Here is a 6,000-nt window from a genome sequence, read left to right as displayed (position 1 = left end):
TAAGGACACATAGGACATTATTTCCTGAACAATCCAAAATAATCCTGTTTTAAGATCCTTAACAGCAGCTGCAAAGACCTTTTTTTTCTAAATAAAGTAACATTTCGTCAATTCTAATAATTACAATATGGGCACATCTTTGCAGAATCCTCATTGAGTTTGTATTATTTATCACCACATTAAAATTTGCCCATGAATATTTACCATACCTCTACTCAAAAGTGTCAAAAGGTAGAAACATCCCAAGTCCCATTCAGTGAGACAACATACATGGATTGGGGTTCATATCTACAATGTTTTATACTTCACAATTCAAAAAAATAAACTAGTGATGTGTACGTCACAACATGGAAAAATCTCAAATGTATTCTGTGAAGGAAAACAATTCAGACTCAAGACTTTGTACTAATTGCATTGATGACTATTACGGAATATTTGTGTACACGATAAAGATGTGTCTCTGCCTAAGGCACCTTCTGATTAGTTTAATAAAGAGCTGAATGACCAATAGCTTGGCAAGAAAGAATAGGCGGGACTTCTGAGGAGAGAGATGAACTCAGGATGAATCTGCACAATTTGAGAAAGATGCCAGGGAGACACTGAAGAACATGGTCATTCGGTACAGAGGAGAGGTAACTGAGCCATGTAGCAGAACACAGATTAATAGAAACAGGTTAATTTAAGTTATAAGAGCTAGGTGGGGAAAAGTCTAAGCTAAAGCCAAGCTTTTATAATTAAAAATAGGTCTCCATGTTATTATTTGTGGGCTGGTGGTCCCAATGGAAAAGTTCTAATATAGAAGATATTCTAGAGGAGTCAAGTCCATAGAGATGGATCAGCAAAGACTGAAGTTGAGGGAGCAACTGAGTGCAGAGGGAAGCAGGAGGATTTGGTGAGTGATGTAATTGCTTTATGTCCTCATTGTGCTGACTCCATGGCTCAATGATTTGCTCCCAGAACTACACACCAAAATAAATGAACTTTTCAATATGTAAATATAAAATCACATATCTGAAATGAGATTCTGGGGCTGGGACTATGCCAGATATATTTTCTTTTGCCAGCTAGACCCCTTTAGACTCTCTTACTTGGAGTTCCTAAAAGGACATCAGAAGCCAAAACCAAGAAATAGCTGATCTGGCTCCTTCTAATTTCAATTTCTGTTTCTGTCAGCATCACTCACACACTGATTTACTGTAACAGGGAAGTTGTTTCCAATCCCTAGCTTGGTTTAGTTTTTCTGAATTCCTAGAACATTCTGGATGCACCTCCTCCCCTGCCCACCTATGGGATATCTGCATTTGTACTCTTAAAACAGCCTTATATTGTAGGAGTCTGTGGGAGACCAGCTACGACTTGTTCCTACACATCAAAGGGTTCTTGGGTGGAGGAGAGAGGAATGAGGGAATGATAGAAAGAGATGATAAGAAAGACAGATGCTGTGGATATCACTCTGTATAAATAAAGTGCTGATTGGCTAGTAGCCAGGCAGGAAGGATAGGGTAGGCGGGACAAAGAAGAGGAGAAGGCTGGAAACAGGAAGGCTGGGAAGAGACACTGCCAGCCGCTGCCATGAGAAGCAACATGTAAAGACACCGGTAAGCCACAAGCCATGTGGCAAAGTTTAGACTAACAGAAATGGGCTAAATATAAGAGTAAGAGCTAGACAATGGTAGGCCTGAGCTAATGGCCAAGCAGTTTAAATAATATAAGTGTCTGTATGATTATTTTATATGTGGGTTGTGGGACTCCTGGGGCTTGGTGGAACCTGGAGAGAAGCTCTCCAACTACAAATGGCACCCAACATGGGGCAAGAGTTTCCACCTAAAACCTGAAAAGAAAGATCCTAAAACGGAGCTAAAAACAGCTTTCTAGTTGTCTATCTCAAGTCAGCGGCAGCCTGCCAGTTTGAGCTACTATGGTGGGTTCCTGTCATGTGCGTCTGACCTGTAGTGTGGCGGGAATGAGGAATCTACAAACAACACTTTACTCTGCTGCATGTTGGATTTAGCCTTTGCTAGTTAAAAAAAAGGGGGGGGGATTCTGGGCTATGCACTGCTTTGATAAAACTGCTTCTGATAGTTGATGATACACATGGCTCCAGACCCAGAGCTGGCGGTAAACTGTACCACCGCCATGTTGGGAAGCTGAGATGGGTGGAACCAACAGCCACAGAGGTGTTTCAGTCTTACAAAGCTGGTTTATGTTGTCTTGGGGAATTTTTAACTACAAAAAAAGATTTGATTATAAAAGTTGTTGAGTTAAACAAATATGTAAATTTTAAAGATACCTTGACTTCAAAATTTGGATATAAGGATATGTTGCTTTGGAAAAGAGTCTCTGCTTTTGTTTCCACAGAAAGCCAGAGGCTATGGATTTGTTCCAGATTAAGATACATCAGGTTTGATCAGCCAAGACCACCTGAAAGGTCTCTGATGACACAATGGCCCAGATGATCTGACATCCAAAATGGTTTCAAGACAACTGGCTCAGAGGTTTACCCTCACAGACTACTCTATAATCCTAAAATTTTCTTTATGTCCCCATAAGATACACTGCCCCCTTCCAGCAGGAAGCAATAAAAAAAAAGCTACGCCCAAATTCCCAGCTGGCTTTGGAGATGGAATTGGCTCACTCCTTCTCTAAACCCAAGCACATTGTTAAAAGAAAAGGTTAAGAGATTCTTATGTCCCAAATCAGAAGAGCCCTCTGGTGTGGGACAGAGAAAAACCAATATTTTATTTAAAACAGGTTGATTATATATACAATCTCTTTCTAAAGATAAAAAGGGGATATGATATAGATATGATAGGATAAAAGGGTAGATTAATGAACTTACTTCTAAAGAACAACAACTCATTTAAAATGTTTTACATTGGTATAGATTTTAGTCTATTGATACAAACTTAAAGTTAATTTTATTATACTGTGTATATATTTCTACTCTTGTTTAAGGTATTATGTTTGTACAGCTCATTTAAAATTATAATGGATAATTAAAAATAGATTAATAATTAGTCATCTATGATAATCATACTTGTAGCCATGCTAGTTAAGTCTTCTAGGTATACACAGAGATAATTCAGATAGATAGATAATCTTCAAATACTTCAAAGACCTACAAAATATGACATTTAAAATATTTTTAAAATTTAGACTTTCTGGACAATGAGACATGTCTGCTCCTGACAACACCAATTTACTTCAGAGAGGAGGATGGGCATTAAAGACACTTCATATCTTATCTTCACCTTGGCAAAAATAGCCATTTGGGCAAGAAACTGTTCTTGCCTGGACTGCTTGATCGACTGGACGTGCAGGACCCATAGAAAGGTGACCACTAAACTTTGCTTGACAAAATAGTCCTTCAGTTTCCTGCTTCGCAGAGGAAACTGCCAGACATTCTACAGGACACTGAGAAAAATGACCGAGAGACTCTAGCCCTATGGGCTGAAGACAAATGCCCCAAATTTACAAAGGAACATTAGGTGACTGTCCAGGCTGCCAGCTGTCTCTGTCTACCCTGCAAGACTCCCGAAAGTTGCTTGCATCCTTCTCCCGGTTCTCAGGTAATATTATATCCTTCTGAGGTCTTTGATGTGGTTGAAAACTAGATAGTTATAATTTCCTCAGTTATGATACAAGATAAGTTAGATATAAAACTTTAGACTCACAAATATAAGATAGATAAGATACCTTCTTTAATATTGTAACTATAATTCTTGCTTGATAATTGTTTTGTTATCTGTAATTTTACTATGTAAAAGTTAACCCTCCTTTTTTAACAAAAAAGAAAAGGGGAAGTGCTGTGGATATCACTCTGTATAAATAAAGTTCTGATTGACTAGTAGCCAGGCAGGAAGGATAGGGTAGGCGGGACAAAGAAGAGGAGAAGGCTGGAAACAGGAAGGCTGGGAAGAGACACTGCCAGCCGCTGCCATGAGAAGCAACATGTAAAGACACCGGTAAGCCACAAGCCATGTGGCAAAGTTTAGACTAACAGAAATGGGCTAAATATAAGAGTAAGAGCTAGACAATGGTAGGCCTGAGCTAATGGCCAAGCAGTTTAAATAATATAAGTGTCTGTATGATTATTTTATATGTGGGTTGTGGGACTCCTGGGGCTTGGTGGAACCTGGAGAGAAGCTCTTCAACTACAGACAGAGACACAGGATAGCTTTGGGAAGGCACTGGATCAATCCCCAGCTGCCCAGAGCTTTATTCAAAAGGGCTTTTTATAATATGCCAAGGGGAAAGGCAAAAGACCTCCCCCTTGCAAGATCAAAGCACACTGTACAACCAAGTGTAGACCCTTCCAAACACCTGGTAAACATGCCACCTGTGTCCAAACCATCTCCTTATGCAGCCCTGCTGGGTAAAGCAAACTCAGATTCTCTGATCCTAGATAAGGTCTCACTAGGAAGCCTCTGTGTGCCACCACATTACATCACCCCAGCACCCAACCAAGAGATACTGGAGTCTGCTAATTTCCCTTCTCGGTGGTTTAAGAATCCTTCTCCAAGCTTCTCAGTTCTCCTTCATCTAGCCCATAGATGGTAACCCCTGTACTCCATGCTCTCTTTGGTCTTTTCAGTACTCTAACAGCTATGTGTGCCATTGTTATATTAAACATTAAATATTGCCAGTTAAAATGACCAATGTAATCCAAAGTCTTTTATGGGCCCTACAGAATCCTGCATGTTTAGTCACACCATTTCATCTCTGGACTCCACAGCTTCTTCCACATCACTTACTCTAGGTCTGCCTGCCAATTCACAGAAACTGAATGTTAACCTCACCATGTCAATGGAAAAAACTATTGCACATAAAACCTAGTCTCTCATGCCAATGAGTTGCAAGAGGTAAACAGATGGAGAGGAACCTCAATGTCAAATGAACCTTAAGGTATGAACCAGAGCAATACAAAGACTCAACATCAGCCAAGATTTTATATGTAGATGTATAAGGAGCTGGGGAAGGTTAAACCATTACTGCATGTGTGAGAGTAAAGAATTAAGAAATAACAAATGTACTCATTTCCCTTGTTAAATAGGCCTTGGTTATGTTCAACATCTTTCCCATTTAAAGAATACATGGTAAAATCCTTATAGATACACTGATACAGTAATAGATTGGGTAGAGGAAGAAATGGATTGTAGATGTAGCAACACTACTTTTGATTTTTCTTGAAACCACGTAAGGGGTACAAAGAACGCATTATACTGTATAAGGACTAGAACATTATATGCTTAAAATTTTTTATGTGTCAGGCAGGAAGGCCAAAGGATGGTTCACAGATCTCTGAAAAATGTCAGAAGACTTTGTTAATAACATAAGGCATGGTGGTTTCTACCGTGTGCTCTGAAAACCATCACAAATCATCCACAGCTTATTGATGTGACCTTGAATCTCTCCTCCCCATGCCTTTGTCTCCTCAAATGTGGGTATCTTCCTATGGCTTGGCCATGAAAACTGAATCAATTCACAGGTATATGACAATTTCTTAGAACACCGGAATAATACTAAACACTCAAAAGTATTTATTATTATTATTACTGTAATTATTATTATTACTATAATTATTATTATTACATAGGAAGACAAATTAAAATGGACTACCACAGACTCAAAACAAATGTATCCAAAATATGTTTTAATCTTGATGAAGTTCACAAATGGTACAATTTTGACATTTCCTTAAATAAATGTACAATCATGTTCTGAGACACCAAGGCACAGTATCTCCTCTATCCAGAGTCCCCAGAGGTTGCAAGAGGCAGTGATTTCACATCTCCCCAAAGTTCCCCAGGCTCTCAGAGAACCTGTGTGGTTTGCTGCTAGTGAAGCTAAGTAGGAGACGCCATCGCACTGACTGGCCACAGACTCAGCATAAACATGATGCAAACAAACAGATAATTAATTTATTTACACTCAGTTTCATTCCTCTCAAGTGACCATGGTGATTTTTCTCTAGAGTCTATCAGGATGCAAACATACACA

This window comes from Onychomys torridus, chromosome 1, assembly GCF_903995425.1.
Source record: "Onychomys torridus chromosome 1, mOncTor1.1, whole genome shotgun sequence".
In the NCBI taxonomy this organism is placed as follows: Eukaryota; Metazoa; Chordata; class Mammalia; order Rodentia; family Cricetidae; genus Onychomys; species Onychomys torridus.
The sequence above is the reverse complement of the archived record's forward strand: the minus strand, read 5'-3'. Positions refer to the sequence as shown.